The 16,234-nt window shown below is 38.1% G+C and overlaps 1 pseudogene; it reads right to left on the minus strand.

The window, feature by feature from the left end:
• Nucleotides 1-5,948: 5,948 nt before the first annotated feature.
• Nucleotides 5,949-15,912, minus strand: LOC147346460 (olfactory receptor 4A47-like; annotated as a pseudogene).
• Nucleotides 15,913-16,234: the final 322 nt, after the last annotated feature.

The following is a 16,234-nucleotide window of genomic DNA, read 5'->3' on the forward strand; positions in this document are numbered from 1 at the left end:
TTGCTATTGTTGTTTAGTCACTAAGTCATGTCTGACTCTTCTGTGACCCCCTGAACTATACCCACCAAGCTCCTCGGTCCAAGGGATTTCCCAGTCAAGAATACTGAAGTGAGTTGTCATTTCCTTCAGCAGGGAATCTTTCCAACCCAAGGACTGAATCTACATCTCCTACATTGGCACACAGATTCTTTTTGTTGTTGTTGTTTTTAATTTTATTTATTTCTTTACTTGGCTGCACTGGGTTTTAGTTGTGGCACTTGGGGGGTTTATTTATTTATTTATTTTTCTAATTTTATTTTATTTTTAAACTTTACATAATTGTATTAGTTTTGCCAAATATCAAAATGAATCCACCACAGGTATACATGTGTTCCCCATCCCGAACCCTCCTCCCTCCTCCCTCCGAAGCAACCGACAAACAACTAATCTCAAAAATATACAAGCAACTCCTACAGCTCAACTCCAGAAAAATAAACGACCCAATTAAAAAATGGGCCAAAGAACTAAATAGACATTTCTCCAAAGAAGACATACAGATGGCTAACAAACATATGAAAAGATGCTCAACATCACTCATTATCAGAGAAATGCAAATCAAAACCACTATGAGGTACCATTTCACACCAGTCAGAATGGCTGCGATCCAAAAGTCTACAAATAATAAATGCTGGAGAGGGTGTGGAGAAAAGGCACACAGATTCTTTACCACTGAGTTATCAGGGAAATCCAAAATCTTCTTAGTCTGCCATTTTCAATATGTTATTTTCTAATCAGGTTTCCAATTGATGCAAAAAGTTTGTGTTTTTTGTTTGTAAAAAAAAAAAAAAATGCCAGTAAATCAGACAACAGCTTTTCTTTTAATAAATATATTTTATTTATAAAGTGTTTGTACTTCTTTTGATGCACAGCTGCTAAATAAATTTAACATTTGTAAGGGAAAAGTTCCATGAAAGAGAAAAATTCAACCTAAAGATTATTGGATGTCTTCATGGAAATCTGTGTTTTATTTTTGTAATATAAATTTATTTATTTTAATTGGAGGTTAATTACTTAACAATATTGTATTGGTTTTGCCATACATCAAGATGAATCTGTCACAGGTATACATGTGTTCCTCATGTCGAACCCCCCCTCCATTCTCCCTCTGCGTACCATCCCTCTGAGTCCTACTAGTGCACCAGTGCCAAGCTCCAGTATTATGCATCAAACTTGGACTGGCGATATGCTTCATATATGATATTATACATGTTTTAATGCCATTCTCCCAAATCATCCCACCCTCTCCCTCTCCCACAGAGTCCAAAAGACTGTTCTATACATCTGTGTCTCTTTTGCTGTCTCGCATACAGGGTTATTGATACCATCTTTCTAAAGTCCTTATATACGCGTCCATATAGACTACCTGATGAACTACGGAATGAGGTTCATGGCATTGTACAGGAGACAGGGATCAAGACCATCCCCATAGAAAAGAAATGCAAAAAAGCAAAATGGCTGTCTGGGGAGGCCTTACAAATAGCTGTGAAAAAAAGAGAAGTGAAAAGCAAAGGAGAAAAGGAAAGATATAAGCATCTGAATGCAGAGTTCCAAAGAATAGCAGGAAGAGATAAGAAAGCCTTCCTCAGTGATCAATGCAAAGAAATAAAGGAAAACAACAGAATGACAAAGACTAGAGATCTCTTCAAGAAAATTAGAGATACCAAGGGAACATTTCATGCAAAGATGGGCTCGATAAAGGACAGAAACTGTATGGACCTAACAGAAGCAGAAGATATTAAGAAGAGTTGGCAAGAATACATAGAACTGTACAAAAAAAGATCTTCATGACCCAGATAATCATGATGGTGTGATCACTGACCTAGAGCCAGACACCCTGCAATGTGAAAGTCAAGTGGGCCTTAGGAAGCATCACTACGAACAAAGCTAGTGGAGGTGATGGAATTCCAGTTGAGCTACTCCAAATGCTGAAAGATGATGCTGTGAAAGTGTGGCACTTAATATGCCAGCAAATTTGGAAAACTCAGCAGTGGCCACAGGACTGGAAAAGGTCAGTTTTAATTCCAATCCCAAAGAAAGGCAATGCCAAAGAATGCTCAAACTACCGCACAATTGCACTCATCTCACATGCTAGTAAAGTAATGCTCAAAATTCTCCAAGCCAGGCTTCAGCAATACATGAACCGTGAACTTCCTGATGTTCAAGCTAGCTTTAGAAAAGGCAGAGGAACCACAGGTCAAATTGCCAACATCCGTGGATCATGGAAAAAGCAAGAGAGTCCCAGAAAAACATCTGTTTCTTCTTTATTGACCATGCCAAAATCTTTGACTGTGTGGATCACAATAAACTGGAAAATTCTGAAAGAGATGGGAATACCAGACCATCTGGCCTGCCTCTTGAGAAACCTATAGTGCAGGTCAGGAAGCAACAGTTGGAACTGGACAACAACAGACTGTTTCCAAATAGGAAAAGAAGTACGTCAAGGCTGTATATTGTCACCCTGCTTATTTAACTTATATGCAGAGTACATCATGAGAAATGCTGGACTGGAAGAAACACAAACTGGAATCAAGATTGCCGGGAGAAATATCAACAACCTCAGATATGCAGATGACACTACCTTTATGGCGGAAAGTGAAGAGAAACTAAAAAGCCTCTTGATGAAAGTGAAAGAAGAGAGCAAAAAAGTTGGCTTAAAGCTCAACATTCAGAAAACGAAGATCATGGCATCCGGTCCCATCACTTCATGGGAAATAGATGGGGAAACACTGTCACTTTCTTTTTTGGGGCTCCAAAATCACTGCAGATGGTGACTGCAGCCATGAAATTAAAAGACGCTTACTCTTTGGAAGAAAAATTATGACCAACCTAGATAGCATATTCAAAAGCAGAGACATTACTTTGCCAACAAATGTCCCTCTAGTCAAGGCTCAGTTTTTCCAGTGGTCATGCATGGATGTGAGAGTTGGACTGTGAAGAAGGCTGAGTGCTGAAAACTTGATGCTTTTGAAGTGCAGTGTTGGAGAAGACTCTTGAGAGTCCCTTGGACTACAAGGAGATGCAACCAGTCCATTCTGAAGGAGATCAGCCCTGGGATTTCTTTGGAAGAAATGATGCTAAAGCTGAAATTTCAGTACTTTGGTCACTTGATGTGAAGAGTTGACTCACCGGGAAATACTGTGATGCTGGGAGGGATTGGGGGTAGGAGGAGAAGGGGACAACAGAGGATGAGATGGCTGGATGGCATCACTGACTCGATGGATGTGAGGCTGAGTGAACTCAGGGAGTTGGTGATGGACAGGGAGGCCTGGAGTGCTGTGATTCATGGTGTCGCAAAGAGTCGGACACGACTGAGCAACTGAACTGAACTGAACTGATACTATATTGGTGTTTTTCTTCCTGGCTTACTTCACTCTGTATAATAGGCTCCAGTTTCAGCCACCTCATTAGAACTGATTCAAATGTAGTCTTTTTAGTGGCTGAGTAATACTCCATTGTGTATATGTACCACAGCTCTCTTATCCATTCATCTGCTGATGGACATCTAGGTTGCTTCCATATCCTGGCTATTATAAACAGTGCTGTGATGAACATTGGGGTACACGTGTCTCTTTCAATTCTGGTTTCCTCGGTGTGTATGCCCAGCAGTGGGATTGCTGGGTCATAAGGCAGTTCTATTTCCAGTTTTTTAAGGAATCTCCACACTCTTTTCCATAGTGGCTGTACTAGTTTGCGTTCCCACCAACAGTTTAAGAGGGTTCGCTTTTCTCTACACCCTCTCCAGCATTTATTGCTTGTAGACTTTTGGATCACAGTCATTCTGACTGGCGTGAAATGGTACCTCATTGTGGGTTTAATTTGCATTTCTCTGATAATGAGTGATGTGGAGTATCTTTTCATGTGTTTGTTAGCCATGTGTATGTCTTCTTTGAAGAAATGTCTATTTAGTTCTTTGGTGTAGTTTTTTATTGGTTCGTTTATGTTTCTGGAAATAAGCTGTAGGAATTGCTTGTATATTTTTAAGCTTAGTTCTTTGTCAGTTGCTTAATTTGCTATTATTTTCTCCCATTCTGAAGGCTGTCTTTTCACCTTGCTGATAGTTTCCTTTGTTGTGCAGAAGTTTTGAAGTTTAATTAGGTCCCATTTGTTTAGTCTTGCTTTTATTTCTAATATTCTGGGAAGTGGGTCATAGAGGATCCTGTTGTGATGTATGTCAGAGAGTGTTTTGCCTATGTTTTCTTCTAGGAGTTTGTAGCCTCTGATCTTAAATTTAGATCTTTAATCCATTTTGAGTTTATTTTTGTGTATGTTATTAGAAAGTGTTCTAGTTTCATTCTTTTACAAGTGGTTGACCAGTTTTCCCAGCACCACTTGTTAAAGAGATTGTCTTTAATCCATTGTATATTCTTCCCCCCTTTGTCAAAGATAAGGTGTCCATAGTTGTTTGGATTTATCTCTGAGCTTTCTATTTTGTTCCATTGATCTATATTTCTGTCTTTGTGCCAGTACCATACTGTCTTGATGACTGTGGCTTTGTAGTAGAGCCTGAAGTCAGGCACATTGATTCCTCCACTTCCATGATTCTTTCTCAAGATTGCATTGGCTATTCGATGTTTTTTGTATTTCAATACAAATTGTGAAATTGTTTGTTCTAGCTCTGTGAAAAATATCGTTGGTAGCTTGATAGGGATTGCATTGAATCTATAGATTGCTTTGGGTAGTATTCTCATTTTCTCTATATTGATTCCTCTGATCCATGAACATGTATATTTCTCCATCTATTAGTGTACTCTTCGTTTTATTTTACCAGTGTTTTCTTTAGGTAGATATATTCCTAAGTATTTCATTCTTTTCATTGTAATGGTGAATGGAATTGTTTCCTTAATTTCTCTTTCTATTTTCTCATTATTAGTGTATAGAATGCAAGGGCTTTCTGTGTGTTGATTTTATATCCTGCAACTTTACTATATTCATTGATTAGCTCTAGTAATTTTCTGGTGGAGTCTTTAGGGTTTTCTATGTAGAGGATCATGCCATCTGCAAACAGTGAGAGTTGTACTTCTTTTCCAATCTGGATTCCTTTTATTTCTTTTTCTGCTCCGATTGCTGTGGCCAAAACTTCCAAAACTATGTTGAATAGTAGTGGTGAGAGTGGGCACCCTTGTCTTGTTCCTGACTTTAGGGGAAATGCAGAGGAAGGTAAACTTCCAAACTCATTCTATGAGGCCACCATCACCCTAATACCAAAACCTGACAAAGATCCCACAAAAAAAGAAAACTACAGGCCAATATCACTGATGAACATAGATGCAAAAATCCTTAACAAAATTCTAGCAATCAGAACCCAACAACACATTAAAAATATCATACACCAAGACCAAGTGGGCTTTATCCCAGAGATGCAAGGATTCTTCAATATCCAGAAATCAATCAATGTAATACACCACATTAACAAATTGAAAAATAAAAGCCATATGATTATCTCAATAGATGCAGAGAAATCCTTTGACAAAATTCAACATCCATTTATGATAATAACTCTCCAGAAAGCAGGAATAGAAGGAACATACCTCAACATAATAAGCTATATATGACAAACCCACAGCAAACATTATACTAAATGGTGAAATCTGTTTTTTATTTATAGCATTCTCTTTGGAGTTTTATGACTCTAAGGGATCTATGACTTTACTGTCTGTTAGCTAGTTTGTAAGTCTTTACATTGAGAAAATTAATACAATTTCAAATAATTCTTGTTAAGCAAAATACAAATGTTGTCTGGTGGAAGTTTGATCAATTTTCCTGACCATTACAGATAAAGACAGCTTTCCTCTCATTTGTAAATTCATTTATTTATGTGTGTTCAGTCACCTCAATCATGTCTGACTCTTTGAGTCAGCCAGGGTCCTCTGTCCATTGGATTTTCCAGGCTAGAATACTGGAGTGGGTTGCTATGCCCTCCTCCATGACATCTTCCCAACCCAGGAATTGAACTCGTGTCTCCTGGGGCTCCTGCACTGCGGGAAAAGTCTTTACGAGTAAGCCACTGGTGAAGCCCCATTTCACATCTCTGATGGAACAAAGCAAGAGAGGATTATCCTTTAGACTGATTATTATGTGTTCCTTTTTGCCTTGTTATGCAGTGAGATAAATCAAATCTTTGTCATGTGTTCATTTTATATTTGTATGAGTAGTGATTTCACTTTTTAAAAGTATTTTCTTCCACATATTAAAATAAAGACCATTTTAGAGAGATAAGCTAAAAGACTCATATAAGTTTAGATAATTTCTCCAAAGAAGACATACAGATGGCTAACAAACACATGAAAAGATGCTCAACATCACTCATTATCAGAGAAATGCAAATTAAACCCACAATGAGGTACCATTTCACACCAGTCAGAATGGCTGTGATCCAAAAGTCTACAAGCAATAAATGCTGGAGAGGGTGTGGAGAAAAGGGAACCCTCTTACACTGTTGGTGGGAGTGCAAACTAGTACAACCGCTATGGAGAAGAGTGTGGAGATTCCTTAAAAACTGGAAATAGAACTGCCATACGACCCAGCAATCCCACTGCTGGGCATACACACTGAGGAAACCAGAATTGAAAGAGATACATGTACCCCAATGTTCATCACAGCACTGTTTATAATAGCCAGGATATGGAAGCAACCTAGATGTCCATCAGCAGATGAATGGATAAGAGAGCTGTGGTACATATACACAATGGAGTATTACTCCGTCACTAAAAAGACTACATTTGAATCAGTTCTAATGAGGTGGCTGAAACTGGAGCCTATTATAGCGAGTGAAGTAAGCCAGAAAGAAAAACACCAGTACAGTATACTAACGCATATATATGCAATTTGCTGTTGCTAATTCGCTTCAGTCGTGTCCGACTCTGTGCGACCCCATGGACTGCAGCCTACCAGGCTTCTCCATCCACGGGATTCTCCAGACAAGAATACGAGTGGGTTGCCATTTCCTTCTCCAATGCATGAAAGTGGGAAGTGAAAGTGAAGTCACTTAGTCGTGTCCGACTCTTATCGACCCCATGGACTGCAGCCTACCAGGCTCCTCCACCCATGAGATTTTCCAGGCAACAGTACTGGAGTAGGGTGCCATTGCCTTCTTCCATATGGAATTTAGAAAGATGGTAACAATAACCCTGCATGCGAAACAGCAAAAGAGACACAGATGTATAGAACAGTCTTTTGGACTCTGTGGGAGAGGGAGAGGATGGGATGATTTGGGCGAATGGCATTGAAGTATCATATATGAAATGAATTGGCAGTCCAGGTTCGGTGCATGATACAGGATGCTTGGGGCTGGCACACTGGGATGACCCAGAGGGATGGTATGGGGAGGGATGTGGGAGGGGGTTTCAGGATGGGGAACACGTGTACACCCATGATAAATTCATGTTGATGTATGGCAAAACCAACACAATATTGTAAAGTAATTAGCCTGCAATTAAAATAAATGACCCAATCAAAAAATGGGCCAAAGAACTAAATAGACATTTCTCCAAAGAAGACATACAGATGGCTAACAAACACATGGAAAGATGCTCAACATCACTCATTATCAGAGAAATGCAAATCAAAACCACTATGAGGTACCATTTCACACCAGTCAGAATGGCTGTGATCCAAAAGTCTACAAATAATAAATGCTGGAGAGGGTGTGGAGAAAAGGGAACCCTCTTACACTGTTGGTGGGAATGCAAACTAGTACAGCCACTATGGAGAACAGTGTGGAGATTCCTTTAAAAACTCGAAATAGAACTGCCTTATGATCCAGCAATCCCACTGCTGGGCATACACACTGAGGAAACCAGAAGGGAAAGAGACACATATATGAAATGAATTGGCAGTCCAGGTTCGATGCACGATACTGGATGCTTGGGGCTAGTGCACTGGGACGACCCAGAGGGATGGTATGGGGAGGGAGGAGGGAGGAGGGTTCAGGATGGGGAACACATGTATACCTGTGGTGGATTCATTTTGATATTTGGCAAAACTAATACAATTATGTAAAGTTTAAAAATAAAATAAAATTAGAAAAAAAATAAAAATAAAAAATGCAATAAAAAAATGTTTAGATAGTTTTATCCTGTGGGTTACTTTACCACAGGTTTTCTGTTCTATTTGGAAGAGGGGGCTTGCTCCTATTTAATCAATTTTTAAAAAGAAAAATCTCCTTTAAAACTTATTTTGAAATCAAATGTTCCATTTTCATCCACCTCATTAGAACTTTTTCTAATGTATTCTTTTTAATGGCTGAGTAATACTCCATTGTGTATATGTACCACAACTTTATGCAAGACAGCAAAAGAGACACAGATGTATAGAACAGTCTTTTGGACTCTGTGGGGGGGATTATTTGGGAGAATGGCTTTAAAACATGTATAATATCATATAAGAAATGAATTGCCAGTCCAGGTTTGATGCAGGACACAGGAAGCTTGGAGCTGGTGCACTGGGATGACCCAGAGGGATGGTATGCGGAGGGAGGTGGGAGGGGGCTTCAGGATGGGGAACATGTGTACACGCATGGTGGATGCATGTTGATGTATGGCAAAACCAATACAATATTGTAAAGTAAAAAAATAATAATAATAAAAATTAAAAAAAAAAGAAATCAAATGTTCCAATAGCACTTTCTCATCTCTGCTTCTATTTTTGTGGTTACCAAAAGATTGCAGGCTCTTAGGTGGTTAAGGACTAAGGAAATTAAGCCTATTTTCCTCTTAATATGTTATTTTTGGATAAATTTGCAAAAGGTTTTTTTATAGATCAGAGATTATTAGGATAAGTAATGACCAAAATCTAATATTGACTGCTTAATTTATGCCAAATATTGTAGAAAAACTTTTTTTGTTTGTTTTTAAATTGTCTCCTTTAAAATTTTTAAAGTGATTTATATGTGGTTGGAAGATAGAAAAATTAAGACAAGGAGTTGTTCAGCTTTGTGCCTCAGGACATACTGTTAGTGAGGAGCAGACCTGAAAGTACAGTTCTAGACTGACCTCAAGTCGTGATCGTGAACTCACATTATTTTCCATGTAAAAATTTACCAAATAGTTAGCAGGAACCTTCTTTAACATCCATCAAGAAAGTCTTTCTGAACACTGTTTCTTGCCCTAATTCATGGAGGCATTAAAAATGGATTGGAAAATTGGGAATTTGAAAGATATTACCTTCTTCCTCTGAGAATTTTTCATTTCCTCTCTTAGGAGAATTTATAATTTTAGTCATTTTCTTTACTTTCTTAATTAACAGGACATTACTCGTCAACTACAAATTGGCAGTTATCATTGACACTTTTCATTCATCAATGTTGTTTTTGTTGTTCAGTTGCTAAGTTGGGTCTGACATTTTTTGACTCCATGGACCACAGCACACCAGGCTCCCCTTCACTATCTCCTGGAGTTTGCTCAGATTCATGTCCACTGAGTTGGTGATGCTATTTAACCATCTCATCCTCTGCCACCCTCTTCTTTGGCCTTCAAACTTTCCCAGCATGAAGATCTTTTTCAACGAGTCTGCTCTTTGCACCAGATGGCCAAAGTGTTGGAGCTTCAGCTTCAGGAGCAGTCCTTTCAATGACTATTCACAGCTGATTTCCTCTAGGATGGACTGGTTTGATCTCCTTGCAGTCCAAGGATCTCTCGAGAGTCTTCTCCAGCACCATAATTCACAAGCATCGATTCTTGTCTCTCAGAATTCTTTATGGTCCAACTCTAGCATCTGTACATGCCTATTGAAAAAAAAAAATAGCTTTGACTATAAGAACCTTTTTCAGCAAAGTAATATCTCTGCTTTTGAATATACTGCTAGGTTTGTCACAGCTTTCCCTCCAAGGAGCAAATATCCTTTAATGTCATGGTGGCATTGATTTTGAAGCTCAGGAAAATAAAATATGTCCCTGCTTCAGTTATCTACTAAACAACTTAAAGAGAGTGTCTGTATCCTTTGATGGGAAGCCAGAAACTTGCTCCAAGGCTGCAATATTGTTTCTGTTGGGTATTTGTTTCTCCTTTGCTTCACATCTCCTTTCTTTCCTAATTAAGAACTGCAAACCTGTCCCTTGGAACTCAGAGAAAGTCAGGGAGACTGAATGAAGCCTATTTCCTGTAATTGAGGAAGTGGGAGACACAAAGCTTTTGTGCTCAGGAGCCCCACAGAACCTGGCTTTGTATCACCAGCAGTGAGTTTTATTAGGACTTCATTTTCTCTATGTTCTCACAAAGTTAGTCATCCTAAAGATTTGAGGTGATTTATCTTTTGGTTTTGATTTGCATTTCCTCCTTGATTAATGAGGTTGAGCACCTTCCCATGTTCCTATTGGCATTTTTATATTTTCCTTGGAAAAATATCTATTCAGGTTTTTTGGCCATTTTTAAATTGAGTTATTTGATCTTATGTTATTTGGTTATAGAAGTCCCTTACATATTAACTCCTTATGAGCATATGATTTGATAGTTTTGTTTTGTTTTGTTTTTCCATTCTATAGGTTACATTTTCATGTTGTTTGTTTCCTTCGATGTGTAGAAGCAGTCTAGATTTAGAACTTGAGATCCTAGACTTCAGACTGATGTCATGATAGGGTAAAGCTTAACTTATCTGATAGCTTTTGCATCTGGGAGCCCTGAGCTGGCCTTTTACAAGCCTGACAACCTCACCGGATAAACTTCATCTACATAGCTCTGTGTCTACGTGGAGAAGGAAAAAGAGCTAAAAGAGTCTGGTTTTCTAGCCATCTCTGCCAATGCACCATTCATATCAGTGCAGTTATCTTGGACTCACAATAAAAGTCCAGCAGTGTGTTGTTTACCAGAGAATGACCTCAGTCCATATCACATGGAATGGAATAATCATTCCATTTTTAGGGAGAACAACCAAGTTCTCCCTAAATTCATTATGGTCAGATACAAAGCAAAGTGATGAATGTAAAGATATAGCCCTGTGTGTGGACAGATATAGCCATGTGTGTGATTAAACATAGACCTGTGTATGACAATATACAAACTTCTTTATAGAAATAGATAAACCTGTGTGTTATATATCAATTATATATGCATATACATAGACAAATGCATCCATATAGATAGTCAAATACTAACCCATATCAGCTACAGACCTGTGTGTGTTCACATTTAGACAAAAGGTTCAATTGGGTGGAAACCTACATAACATTTAATATGTAGGTACAAGGGGTACTGATATACTTGTATGTTGTTGGTTCAGGGATATGGGTGTTTGGATTTAACAAATATTTGTGGCCTTGAGGACTGAACTGTAATTCATGACAGCAAAAGTCACTGAGCCCTTTCTGAGAAGCTCACTGAAAATGCAAATCAAATATAAATAGCATCCTCTTCTTTTATTTTTTTAACAAAACCAAAAGGTCAGTCATATGTACACTCCATGGAGATAATTACAGATTTTTATTGAGACATCAGTAAATCCTTCACAATATGTGTCCTGTTCTGGATGGGAAAACACAATACAAAAACAGGTTATTCTCCTCAAAATAAATATATAGTATTGTGGCATTCTAAATAAATTTTTATGGGAAGTTTTCAAACCTTGCCTACTGACTCTGTTTAAAGGAAGAAGAGAAGGAAAGGGAGGAGGAGGAGAAAGTGCCTCAGAATTCAAACTTCTAGATATTGCAAAACCTGACATAGTAAGTAGAAAATTGTGAAATTAGCTGAAATTAATAATTATATTGACATATTATTTTAACTGTTAGGCAAAATAGGGTTTCATATTTTACTTACCCAGACAAAAATAAATTCTAGATGGGTAAATAAAGTATTTTTTAAAATTTATTTTATTGAAGCATAGTTGATTTACAATGTTAATTTCTTCTGTTAATACTACAGCAAAATTATTCAGTTATATATTTGTGTATGTCCTTGGTCACTCAGTCGTGTCTGACTCTTTGAAATCCCAGGGACTGTAGTCCACCAGGATCTTCTGTCCATGGGATTCTCCAGGCAAGAATACTGGAGTGGGTTGCCATGCCCTTCTCCAAGGGATCTTCCCAACCCAACGATTGAACCCAGGTCTCCCACATTACAGGAAGATTCTTTACAGTCTGAGCCACCAGGGAATCCCAAGAATACTAGAGTGGGGTAGCCTACCCCTTCTCCAGGGGAGGGACCTAGAGATTTTCATACTAAAGGCAGTCAGAAAGAGAAAGACAGATAACATGCCAACCTTACAAGGTATCTGAAATATGACACAAATAAATTTATCTATGACAGACTCATAGACACAGGAAACAGACTTATGGCTGAAAAGATTTCTGGGATGATTTATCACAAGGTATTGGACATAGTTCCCTGCTCTTTGCAGGGGGGCCTTGTTGTTTATACGTTCTATACATAGCAGTATCCATGTGCTCATCCCAAACTCCCAATCCTTTGCTCCCCACACACCTCCCCCTCAGCAACCACAAATCTGTTATCTGTGTCTATAAGTCTGTTTCATCGATAAATTTATTTGTGTCATATTTTAGATTCCCCATATGAGTGACATGCTATATGTCTTTTTCTTTCTGACTGCCTTAAGTATGATAATCTCTAGGTCCTTCCATGTTGACAGAAATAGCATTCTTTTATTCTTTTTTATGGCTCTGTAGAATCTCCAGTGGCTCCTGCATTGGCAAGCAGATTCTTGACAACTGAGGCAGCTGGAAAGCTCAAGATGTCTTTTTATTAGGGGATTAATCCCACTCATCAGGGCACCACCTTCATGAACTAATCAATTTCCAGTCGAAGTCCTCCAAATACCACCACATTAGAAATAATTTAATTTATGATTTTAGATAGGGACACAAACTCTCAGTCTATAATAGCATCCAAAAGTAGAAGAACAAATTATATAATATCTGACAAACAAAATGCTTGCTATAATTTGTAAATGCTATTGAGTTTGGAAAGACAAAAAATGATATAAGAAATCTCCATGTAACAGGATAAAAATAATCAGGATATGAGGTTTCCCACACACGGTGATTTACTGGCAAAAAGCACGCATCACCCCATAGCCTTGCCCTGTCATGGATCCAGACTAAATATGAAAGTGAAAAGTGAAAGTCACTCAGTCTTGTCTGACTTTTTGTGACTCTCCAGGCAAGAAAACTGGAATGGGTGGCTGTTCCCTTCTCCAGGGGATCTTTCCAACCCAGGAATTAAACTGGAGTCTCCTATATTGCAGGTGGATTCTTTACCAGCTGAGCTATATGGGAAACATACAAATAGGCTTCTTTGATCATATGCTTCCAAACAAATTAAAGGAAGATATTATGTTGTTTCAAGCCTGATTCAGAGAGGGAGATAATTTTATGAATGATGTCTCTGAGAGATAAAACAGTATATTTTGACTTTTTTATCACTAGCAATTTGTGTAATATTAATGAGAGATGAGCATGGCATACAAAGTCATGGCATATGAAGTTAACATCTTTTTAAACAATGATATCACCCAAAATATCTGGTGTCAAGCTCCATCATGCATATTAGATGCTCGTGGATCATGGATTATGCTAAAAAATTTACATGTAAAGGGCAGAGGCTGGATCTTTATAGAAGGCTATAAAACATATAAGCAAAAGAATAGATTGGGATATTGAATAATAGTGGAAGCTTTACCAGATATTCCAAACTATCTGAGAAGAAAGATTGGTCACCTTTATGAAAATATAACTCCAAACAATGCTGGTAAACTTGAGGAAATAATGTGATTGCCCAATTGGGAAAATAAGTAAGATTTGGGTATTTTTATGCATATGTACCTTGTTCAATCAATCCCTGGAGAAGGAAATGGCAACCCACTCCAGTACTCTTGCCTTGAAAATCCCATGGATGGAGGAGCTTGGTGCAGGCTACTATCCATGGGGTTGCAGAGAGTCAGGCACGACTGCGCGACTTCACTTCACCTTGTTCAATCAGATTTATTTATAAAGATAGTCTCCTTATGTTTAATATTACAGCTCTGAAATATTCACCTTCAACCTCAGCATGCTAAGACATACAAAGAACAAATATATGTATATATATATTATCTTGCAGACAAAAATAAGACATATACTTCAAATATTAATATAGGTTGTCTCTGTGTGGGTATGAGTGAACAAAGGTTTTCTGTCATATTTCTATACTATTTTTTCACTATGTGTAATGAGTCGTTAATTCTGAAAAAGATTATATTATTTAAGACAGAAACATGAGGAAATCTTCCACTAATTAAATAAATTTACATTATTACCTATAGCTTAAATCATTACATAGATCATAAATCTACAGTCTCAATGAAAGTGAAAGTGAAAGTTGCTCACTTGTGTCCGACTCTTTGTGACCCCATGGACTATACAGTCTATGGAATTCTCTAGGCCAGAATACTGGAGTGGGTAGCCTTTCCCTCCTCCAAGGGATCTTCCCAACCCAGGGATTGAACCCAGGTCTCCCACATTGCAGGAAGATTCTTTACCAACTGAGCCACAAGGGAAGTCTCAATAAAGATATTTTTTTGACATCTTTAATTGCAGAAATCTTACAAATGTATTTTAAACAAAATATATACTTTGAAGAAGGAAAATCTTAAATATTTTTGATCACTGGAATTATTCACATAATAATAATTTTTTCATCTTGACAAAGTTATTAAACATGAGGATATATTTGTTATTGTTGTTGTTGTTGTGTGTGTGTGTGTGTTAGTTGTTCAGTTATGTTCAACTTTCTGCTACCTCATGAACTGTATCCCACCAGCCTCCTCTGTTTATGGGATTCTCCAGGCAAGAATACTGGAGTGGGTTGCCATTCCCTTCTCCAGCAAATCTTCCCAACCCAGGAATCAAACGCAGATTTCTTGCATTGTAGGAGATCTGGGTTCGATTTACTACAGTTAAGTAGTCACATATGACTTTCCTGGGAAAAGCAATTCTTCAGCGAAAATAAGTGATGCTTTTCCCTGGTGCTTCAATTTCTTTTTCTGATCCAGAGCTTTTTCATGGCATTTTGCATCTCTCCATTTCTCAGAGTGTAGATTAGAGAGTTCAATATAGGGGTGACAGTGGTATAAAACACAGCCAAAGATGTATCAACAGGTAAAGTAGAAGGTGGTCTCACATACAGAAAAATACAGGGCACAAAGAAGAGGAGCACCACAGTGATGTGGGAACCACAGGTGGAGAAAGCTTTGTGCCTTCCTTTCTGACTAAGATTCTTCAGGAAGTGCAGGATGACCCCATAGGAAATGAGTTAAGAGTGTAAAGATGACCACTGACATTGTGCCATCATTGGCAACTACTGAGAGGGCAGTAATGTGGGTGTCAGTGCAGGCAAGTTTTAACAAGGGGTACAAGTCACAGATGAAATGGTCAATGACATTGGGGCCACAGAAGGGAAGGTTGTAAACAAATATTGGATGAAGGATAGCATGTAAAATCCCACCAACCCAGGCAAAGAGCAGTAGCAGAACACACATTCGCTGATTCATGATTGTCAAATAATGCAAGGGTTTGCAGATGGCCATGTAGCAGTCATAGGCCATGACCACCAGGAGTAAAATCTCAGCACCACCAAATAAGTGCTCCATAAAAAGCTGGGCCATGCAAGCTTGGAAGGAAATGGTTTTCTTCTCACAGAGGAAGTTTTTAATCATATTTGGGATGAAGGATGTAGAATAAAGAGCATCAAGAAGTGACAAATTTCCAAAAAACTAGTACATAGGGGCATCCAGGGTTGGGCTGAATACCACAGTCAGGACAGCAAGCAAGTTGCCCAACATTGTCACAATGTAGATGAGCAAGAACATGACAAATAATATTTTCTGACCCTGGGAGCTCTGAGTGAGCCCTAAGAGGACAAACTCAGTTACATTATTTCTATGTTCCATAGGTGCTCCTTTATGTCTTAGTTCAGAGTTCAGGACCAAGTTACCTATGAATATAATTATTAGAAGTGAGTTACTGAAGTCTTTCAATAATATGTTTATTCATTTGACAAATTTGCTTTATTATGTTCTGATGCTTTCAGATATTATAATATAGACTGATTAAAACATTGTCCTAAACTTAACAATCTTATAGACTCATGGAGAAGCAAGTGATTAGAGACATTTCTGGGCAAAAGACACAGTATTAAATAAATGAGTTGCCACAATTAGCTCTCCATGTAGATGCTAATTAAATTGTACATAAGCTAATAACATATAAAAA

The sequence above is a fragment of the Bos grunniens genome, chromosome 23 (assembly GCF_055505025.1).
Source record: "Bos grunniens cultivar Pamir isolate PY7600 chromosome 23, Bosgru_T2T1.0, whole genome shotgun sequence".
NCBI lineage: Eukaryota > Metazoa > Chordata > Mammalia > Artiodactyla > Bovidae > Bos > Bos grunniens.